This window comes from Myotis brandtii, unplaced genomic scaffold (assembly GCF_000412655.1).
Source record: "Myotis brandtii unplaced genomic scaffold, ASM41265v1 scaffold4517, whole genome shotgun sequence".
Lineage (NCBI taxonomy): Eukaryota > Metazoa > Chordata > Mammalia > Chiroptera > Vespertilionidae > Myotis > Myotis brandtii.
The window spans coordinates 32,681-42,597 of record NW_005367274.1 but is presented as its reverse complement, the minus strand read 5'-3'; the positions used below and the strand labels follow the sequence as shown (position 1 = coordinate 42,597).

At 48.3% G+C, this 9,917-nt stretch overlaps 1 long non-coding RNA gene across 1 annotated transcript; it reads right to left on the bottom strand.

Annotated features, from left to right (window-relative positions):
• Positions 1-6,562: 6,562 nt before the first annotated feature.
• LOC106727591 lies at positions 6,563-8,401 on the bottom strand. The gene is made up of 2 exons (XR_001363820.1): positions 7,819-8,401; positions 6,563-6,931 (listed from the first exon to the last, which is right to left on the bottom strand). It is a non-coding gene; the product is annotated as an uncharacterized LOC106727591 (long non-coding RNA).
• Positions 8,402-9,917: the final 1,516 nt, after the last annotated feature.

The following is a 9,917-nucleotide window of genomic DNA, read 5'->3' as shown; positions in this document are numbered from 1 at the left end:
AGATCAGAACGGGGGCGGGGGGGGCGGGGAGAGGAGGAACTGACTAGGAAGGGAGAGTCTACCACTTGGTAGGATTTGTGCTGCAAAGTGTATGCATTGGCCAGCCTCATGGAATGGTCAATGTAGCAGCTGTTTTCCAGTGATGGCCACACAAGCTGACCATCCACATGACCTTCTGAGTTCACCTGGCAGCCAAGTGACCTAAGTCACCCCTTTTCCCTCCTCTGTTCAAGAACCTTCAATGGCTCCCGATGTGACTCAAAGGTAAAGATCAGGCTCCTCATTATGAGCAAATGATCTGAACCCTACAATCCTGCCATTTCCTTTCCTGAAGCCACACTGGCCACCTCTCTGTTCCTCAGGCACCAGACACTCCCGGCCCCAGGGTCTCCGAATTCCTTAACCTCTGTCTCCCCCGTCCCCTTCAGAGCTTCACTCTAGTTACCACCTCAGTGAGCTTTTCTCTGGCCACCCTAACATTTGCACACATCCCCTCCATCCATAAACACTTTATATCCCATTTCCTGATTTTTCTCCTTAAAAACACTATGCAATATACAATATATTTCACACAACTTGTTTATAATATAATCTCTTTCCCTACCAAGTATAAGTCCATGAAAACAGGAGTCTGGGTGGGTTTTGTGCACTGGCATCTAGAAAACCACCCATGACACAGCAAGTGCGCAATATGCATCTGCGACAGCAAGGAGGCAGACGCACTCACAGCCACAGAACAAGGAAGATTCTGTAACCTGATACAAGATCAGTACAGAAACTTATCCACAAGCAATGAACAATCTGAAAATGACATTAAGTAAACAGTTCCATCAGCAATAACCCTAAAAATAAAATACCTATAAACATATTTATATTTCTATTGAACAAAAGTGTTGAGAAATGTACATTAAAAAACAAAAATCTTAAAAAATAAATGGAAAGACATCCCATGTTCATGGATCAAGACATAAAGTTAAGGTAGCAATACTCCTTAAATCCACCAATTCAACATGACACCCAATCAAAATCCCAGCTGCCCTTTTTGCAGAACAACAAGCTAGCCTTAAAATTCACCCAGAAATTAAAAAAACCTAGAGAGCTAAAATAGTCTTGAAAAATAAGAACAAAGTTAGAATATTCACCTTTACCGATTTCAAAACTTACTACAAATACATAGTATTCGAGACAGTTCTGCTGGTGGCTGAAGAACAGACATACGTTCTGACACTTACAGTCAAATGATTTTCAACAAGGGCGCCAGGACAACGCCACGGGGAAGCACAGCCTTCCAGCCCCTGGTGCTGAACAAGTGGTCTCCCGAAGTAAGAGAACAAAGCTGGCGCCCTACCTCACAGCACAGCACAAAATTGAAAACTTGTGTACTTCAAAGCACACAATTCAAGCAAGTGAAAAGACAACCTATAGAATGGGAGGGGGTATTTGGAAATCATATTATTTAACAATATGTTACCTATAACATATACTAGTAAACAACACTTAAAACCCAAGATTTGAAGAAAAAAAAAACACACCCCAATTTAACAATAGCAAAAGATTTTGAATCGATTTTCTGCAAAGGTGGCCAATCAGCACATGAGATGACATCACCATCAGTCATTAAGCAAATGCATAGAAAGCTACAGAGATCCTTTCACACCCACACAAATGGGTAAAATGAAAGGGACGGGGTCAGGGCAGGTAGAGGACGGTAAAGGGAAGGTCAATGGTGATGGAAGGAGAGTTGACTTCGGATGGTGAACACACAATACAACATACAGATGACGTACTACAGAATTGTACACTTGAAACCTATATAATTTTATTAACCAACAAATTCAGTAAAAACATATCTTAGAAATAAAAGGGACAGATAGTAAGTTTTGGCAGGGAAGTAGAGAAGTCAGAAAGAACCCTCATACATTGCTGACACAACTGTAAAATAGTGCAGCCACTTTGGAATGATAACAACAAAATTAATAACCGAACAGTTGTGTATACTCATACAAGGTAACATTATTCAGCCACGAAAAGGAATGAAGTGATGTTAGCTGCTATAACATGGGTGAACCTGGAAGAAAATACTATGCTAATTAAAAAGAACCATACACAAAAGAACACAACTTTTATGGCTCCATTTATACAAAATGTCTAGAACAGGCATATCCATAGAGAAAGAAAGATTAGCACTGCAGGCGCTGAAGACAGGAAAATGGGGACGACTACAAGGGTTCTACAGGGTTTCTTGTTGGGATGATGAAAATACCCTAAAATTAGACAGCAGTGACAGCTGTAGAAGTGAACCTACCAAAACCCATAAACGGTACTTTAAACGGGTGAACGTCATGGTGTGTGAATTGTATCTCAATAAAGTTGGAAGCTATAACCTCCCCCCCCCCAATAAAAAGGAAAGTAACTCCAGGATGTGTCCTTACACAGCTGCCAACTTTATGTTTTTCTAGACTTAATTTTAACAACTGTTATCTTAGAATTTGGGTAAAGAAAAAGAGGAAATTGTTACTTCTTTTTATACTGAAAAATACCCATTTATTTTCTATATTTCCTCACTCTGAGAAATAATCCTACACCAGCATCTGCAGGTGGAGGGGGCAACTAACCACAAAACACAAGAGGCTCCCCGGAAATCAATGCCAGCAGTCCCGGTCCCGGGACTAATGGGAATCACCTAGCCAACACTCACACCCAGGCTGTGCTGGGAACTGTAGGCTGCGCGGTCACACGCACTGGGCACCGGAAGAGAACTGGACTCTCGAGTGACCCGTGGCCCTCCCTCCCCTCCACCTGTGTTCTGTGACCATTTCAGAAAGTAAGTGACTGAATAGCCACAGAAGGGAGATCCAGACCTGCCGATATTAAAATGCCACCTTTTATTACGTCACCGTATCTGAGTGCTGACCTAGTGTCATCGAGGGACATCCTTTGGAGATGCCCCTGTACTGGGCCCATCTCCTACCTTCTGATGAATCACTATCCTGGCCACCAGTTCCAGAAGCACACGTGCCACAGCCCCCATGGCCACTGTGGGTCACTGGAGTTCAATCTCACGAGAGCAGAGCCCATGCCCAGGCGAAGCCGGAGTCCCGCCCTGTTCCGACTCTAAAAGCAGCCCTGGCCTGACGAGGCAGCAGGGCACTCATCCAGCACTTGCCAGCATCTAAAACTGCACGTGGAGAGACAGACAGACAGACAGCAAATGTCTATGACTGTGCTCACAGAATCTTCAGTCCAGGAGGAACTTCTCTCGCTGTAGCTGAGATAGTGACCCATCTATTCTCCAGTTGAGGCCCATCTATTTTTAAGTTCGCCCTCCCTGCCTTTCATCTAGCCCAAAAGATGGAAATGTTCAGGGGGAGGAAGGGAGACCACAGATTTTACTTTTTCGTTCTAAAGACAATGTGAAATGTAGTACACTGGGCAAGAACTAACTGTAAAGAAGTATATAATGACCTGATTTGAAATGCTGAAATCTGCCCTGGCTGGTTTGGCTCAGTGGATAGAGCGTCGGCCTGCGGACTGAAGGGTCCCAGGTTCGATTCCGGCCAAGGGCACATGCCTGGGTTGTGGGCTTGATCCCCAGTAGGGGATGTGCAGGAGGCAGCCCATCAATGATTCTCTCTCATCATTGATGTTTCTATCTCTCTTTCCCTCTCCCTTCCTCTCCGAAATCAATAAAAATAAAAATAAAAATAAAATTAAAAAAAAAAAAGAAATGCTGAAATCTAGTTACCCATTTAATTTTTTATGTTCCCCTCTGGTGTTTACACGTGTGTGTCCCAGTCCGTCCAGGCTGCTATGACGAAAGGCCACCGACTGAGGCTTATCAAGAACAGAAACCTTCCTACAGTTCTGGAGGCTGGCGTCCGAGATCCAGGCGCCAGCGGCGTTGGTGCGGTGAGGGCAGCTTCCGCGTTCATGGACAGCTGCCTGGGGCTGGGCCCTCACGTGGCAGGCGGGGAAGGAGCCCTCTGGAGTCTTGGGAAAGGGCAGGAATTCCTGAGGGGGCATGGGATCCGTTCATGAGGCTCCACCCCTCATACCCTCACATTGCGGGTGTTTCAAAATCCACATTTTAAAAGGACTTACACATTCAGTCTGTAGAAATGTGTTACTGACATAGCAAAATGTGCAAGAAATTAAAATACGAACAAAGCAACTGAAATAATTAGGAAAACTTCTCATGTCTTAGATCTAGATTTGGATTATCTTGAACAGCATAGTTTCTATTACCAACATGGGACATGACAGGTTATCAGCTCACTTCAGAAAACTATGAAAGAAATGAACCTCTGGTGAAATAGGATTTATCAATTAGGACACGTCACATACAACAGATGCCCAAAAGACGAGTATATTTTAAATGCCCTAAATAAAAAGCTTAAATAGGTACCAAAGGTAAATATTCAATATCTTTATTTATGGCACACTCTAAGGTTATCAATACTGACACATACTCAAACGCAGAGGCACGATAAATACAATTCCCAGGAAAAAGCACAACAATGATTAATAAGCTGGACATGGCCCACACCTCTCCCATGACCCTCGGCTCACAGGGCCACACTGGGCATCCCACGCTTCCCTCCGAAGGGGCAAGGGCGCTCCGCCTCTGAGGGACAGGCCTGGAGTGGCCCCTGCAGCGCCAGCGCCATCGCCCCGAGGAAAACCACACGTTTCAGAGAGAGCGAGAGTCCCAGGAAGTGACAAAACCTGTCCCTGCCTAAGGGTACGGACATGGCTGCTATACTGTCTGTATATTTAATTTGGGGGAAATTCAGAACATATTCTTCATCACAAAGAATACAAAAACAGCCCTAGCCGGTTTTGCTCAGTGGATAGAGCGTCGGCCTGCAGACTGAAGGGTCCAGGGTTGCGGGCTTGATCCCCAGTAGGGGGCGTGGAGGAGGCAGCCAATCAACAATTCTCTCTCGTTATTGATATTTCTCTCTCCCTTTTCCTTCCTCTCTGAAATCAATAAAAATATATTTTAAAATATACATAAAAGCATATGAGTCAGGATGGTGGCCACAGTCCCCGAGGGCAATTCTAAGACGGCCGTCTCCCCCTCGAGAGGCAGGCTCTGAGCAGGACCGTCAGAGGCCTGCAGTGCACACGTCTCGGATGTGAAAGGGGACGTGGTGGGTGATGAAAGCACAGACAATGGGCACATTAAGAACTAGAAGGAGCTAGAAGCCTGCACACCACAGAGACAGGTCAACAGCTCTTTCCTGCTGTTTCTGTACCATAAGGGATCGATCTATCTGTGCGTGACTAACCTTGATGGGTCTGGAAGGCACAGAAGAGCACCTTCCGGAACACAGTGAGCTGTGAGGAGGCGCCCACCACATGGGACCCCCCACTGGCCAGCCACCAGTTCGCTGAAGGGAGATTTTCTGCTGCTTGTGTCACAGGGCGCCTACGCCACCTCCATGCTTTTATCTGCACACAGGTACTGCCTCTAACCAACAAAGTCTCACACACGATTCTCTTCTGTGGTCCACACACAACGTCTTGTGCGAGATTCCAGCACATTTCCTACAAGTGCACTTCTGAAATAACCTTCTCTCGTAGATTCCACATCTCCAAAACCTTTTCCTCCCAGGTCAGCCTATGAGTCACATGCCATTTACCAAATGACCAGGAGAGGTGAACAGTAAAGCAAATCCCAGAGGGGCTCTGACTCTGGGTTGATAACACTGAAGAATGCACCACCAACTACTAAGGTCCATTGTTTCTTTCCAACGTAGTTACCAAATTTAAAATAGATTTGCCCTGGCCAGGTAGCCCAGTTGGTTAGAGCAACACATCTTCCAGAAACATCAAGGTTGCAGGTCAGGGCACATACAAGAACCAACCCATGATGCATAAGTAAGTAGAACAGCAAACCAATCTCTCTCTCTCTCTCTCTCGTGAATAAAAAAATTTTAATTAAAAAAATTCACACTAAATATTTCCCCAAACACTTGTCTATGAAAACGTTAAAAACGTCAATGGAGAAAGCATGAAAATATACCAAGGTTCCAACCACCTGTCTACCACCAACCAACTTGTTTTCTTGGGCAAGTCACTAAGTCCGTTTTAATCCATTTTTTTGAGAACGATCACATTTGAAAAGCATAATCCTCTGAAACAGACAAAGCAAGCAACACCTTCGCATGACAGAAGGAACAGAACAAAGGCCTGGAAAGCTAAATGACCTGCTCCTCACGGCGGCGGGAGGCTGAGGAGGAAGGAGGGACCACAGGCTCTCCTGACACCTCCACATTAGCGCTGGGGCTTTTGTTCGCTGAACCTGTTGAGGCCCCGAGGCACTTAAAACCTTACATATAATCTTCCCAGTTCCGTCACCAGGCTCAGGATCCAGCCGTGACAACTGTCAGCTGCGTGCAAATCGCAGTATTTAAAAGAAAAAGCACTAGCTTTATTTCATTCTCCACGAGGCCTTAATCATCTCCTTGACTTGTCATCCACAATGGTATTTACTTGTTAAAGGAACTTAGACGAAGCACTACAGGGGACATTTCTGACATTAAGTGGGAAGGAAAGCTCGCAAAGAAACTTATGTATTTATTCATAAGCAATTTCGTTTGAAAATCACTCATACAGCATCTTCAAGTATTTCACACATCTCAGGCTTTGGACATGGGGTAAGTTTCTAGATTAACACCACTGCCATTTCCTGTGATTCCACCTCATTTCCTTGATCAGAAAAGAAAGCCTTATTTCCTGCACAAAGTGTCACGGTCAGAAAGGTCCCCTGATGGCACCTCGTGCAGGCGGCCTCCTACGAGCAGCGCAGGGAACACTCATCTCCAGCCACGGGGGCGCCCTGCTCCTCCTCCTCCAGGCAGCAGACCAGGAGGCTGCAGAGGCCTGAGCTAGAGCCCAGAGACTCAGGTTTAAAACTTCGGCAAATCTATAATCAGAAGACAGAACGATAATCACACCTCAGAAAATATTAGAGTATTTCGTTTTTTTAATTTTACACACACACACACACACACAGGGTGCCAGTCACTGGGTGGCAGAACTGGGGCCAAGAGGTGAGGATACGAAGTATCGGGCATGTAAGGAAAGGGGTAAAACAAATTCTAGAGCAGTGGTTCTCAACTTTCCTAATGCCGCCACCCTTTACTACAGGTCCTCATGTGGTGACCCAACCATAAAATTATTTTCATGGCTACTTCATAACTGTAATGTTGCTGCTGTGATGAATCGTCATGTAAATATCTGATATGCAGGCTGGTCTTAGGCGACCCCTGTGAAAGGGTCGTTCGACCGCCAAAGGGGTGGCGACCCACAGGTTGAGAACCGCTGTTCTACAGGCTGGCAGCTGGGGGGGGGGGCGCACGGCTGGGAGGGAAGGGCACGGAGAATGAGGCTCCCTGACGGGACGGGGGGACGGGGCTTCACAAAAGCCGTGTGTGAGGAGTCACTAGACTGGAAGCTTCCCAAGCGCAGGGCCATGGCACTTGTCTTGCAGCCCCGACCCCTCGAGCTCAGGTCAGGGACCTCGCGGGGACCTAGTCAATGCTGTGTGACCACCGACGGATGTGCTGGAAACAGTCACCCACCCCAGGCGCTGGCAGCCGCTCTCCCGTGCGCACCGCCGTCCCGGCCGCAGAGGAGCCCGCGGAGGGCAGAAAGCAGGCGGCACGAGGATAACGTGCTAGAAGCCCCCACACCCCTGGTCGGCAAACTGCGGCTTGCGAGCCACATGTGGCTCTTTGGCCCCTTGAGTGTGGCTCTTCCACAAAATACCGACTTCTGCGCATGGGCCACGAAGTTTCAATCGCACTGTACGTGCGCGCCCGCACGTGGTATTTTGCCGACCACCGTCCTACGACCACCGCCCTACGCTGGAGGTGCTGAGTCCGAGACCCTCAGGAAGCCCGGTCGGAGGGCTGCAGGGCGATGTATATGTTTACTAAGTGTGTCTGCCTTCCGCGTTTTCCGTACCTGACTCCTCACAGCAACTCTGAACTAGTTTCACAATCCACTTCACAGACCAGAAACCTGCAGCTCCCAGGATGAAGTAACTTGTCAAGGACCAAACTCCCACAGCAAGGGCAGAATTAAAACAAGAGCGAGTTCCCAAGCGATTCCCACGACAGCTAATGTCTCGTTTTTATATTCCAGCCTAACGTGTGCGGGGGGAGGGGGCTGTCAAATCAGCCAAAATCCTGTTGTCCTGAATCATCACGAAACCAGCAGCTAAGGCTTTCCCCAAAAGTTTTACGTGAAAACCCACTTGTGAAAATTTGTCCTCAATCATAAAAGTCAGAAAACTAAATTTTAACAGCTGCATGTGTACTGTATGTTCCTACATTTTAACCTACACAGGCCTAGATCTAGACACTTAAGAACATAGCCAGCAATCATTTTATTTTTTTCAAAATATGTTTTTATAGACTTCAGAGAGGAAGGGAGAGAGAGAGAGAGAAACATCCATGATGAGAGAGGGTTATGGATCGGCCGCCTCCTGCACGCCCCCTACTGGGGATCGAACCCACAACCCAGGCATGTGCCCCGACTGGGAATCAAACCAGTGACCTCCTGGTTCCTAGGTCGATGGGCAACTGTAGCCCGGCCGGTGTGGCTCAATGGTTGCACGTCGACCAAGAGGTGGCGGGTTCGATTCCCGGTCGGGGCACATGCCCGGGTTGCAGGCTCGATACCCAGTGGGGGGCGTGCAGGAGGCGGCCGACCCATGACCCTCTCTCATCATGGATGTTTCTCTCTCTCTCCTCCCTTCCTCTCTGAAATCAATAAAAATATATTTAAAAAAAGACTGTGACATTAAGAAAAAAAGAAATGGGCAACTGTAAGATCAAGGCCCTGGGCTGTGGATTACACCCCAGACTGCGTATTGGGGGAACAGCGAGTTGTCTTCTCTGGGGGGTCAGAGGGTATTTCTGGAGGGGAGAGCACAGGTGCACGAGTACCTAGCGCACAGTGTGCCTACATTCTAGCCTGTGCAAGCCCAGATCTGAACAAAACTGCGAACCCACCGGACACACCCCTCCGAGCCCCTGTGCCGTGTCCACTGCTCCCAGGGCCTGCAGGGTCCAGAGGCCGCGGCCCAGGGCCCAGCAGCCCCGGGTCAATATTGACCCAGCGGACGGCCACGCGCCCCGGGCCTGCAAACACAGTCGCTCCTGCCCGGCCCAGTTCCTGTTCCCATCCCCTCCGGCTTCCCGCCGCCGCCGCCATCCGGCTCCTCAGAAAGGTGGCCAGTGGCTCAGATTTACAGCGGGATCCCATTCTCGCCCAGGTCTGCCTAATGCCCAGGACACAACCATCTTTTTTACTTTATTTTATTTCTTTCCCCAGTTCTGAGTCCAGACCCCTCTCCTCTCCTCCTCCCTGTCCAGCCCGGTCAGCCAGGTCACCACGGGGCCCAGGGTCCCGGGGCCCTAACTTTCCATCTAAAACTTCCGGTCCTTTCCGCTCCGAGCCCTTTCTCCCCCCAAAAAACACACAAAAACCCTGGAGTAACCTGTCCCTCCTCTCAACACTGCAGGCTCCAAATTAGGGGGGTCACGGTCACAGTCTGACGCTTGAGGGGCACCTTCCGGCCCCGCCGGCTGGGACCCCAGCGCTTCCACCAGGTGCGCCCCCAAACAGACTCTGCGGGGACAGCCCTCCAGCAGGCCCGGCAGGACGGGGTGCTGGTGGCAGTGGCGGGTTGTTGTTGTTTTTTTTTTTCTTTTTCCTTAAAATAAAAACAAACAAACCCGGAGACGGAAGCATCCTTCGAGGACGGCCCCGCGCTGTGCAGTGGCTCCGACCCGCTTCAAGGGCCACGGCGCCCGCCCCATTCCGTTCCGACCTGACCACCAAGAACAACAAAAAAAAAAACAAAAAAAAAAAACCAACAAACAAACAAAAAAAAAACAACC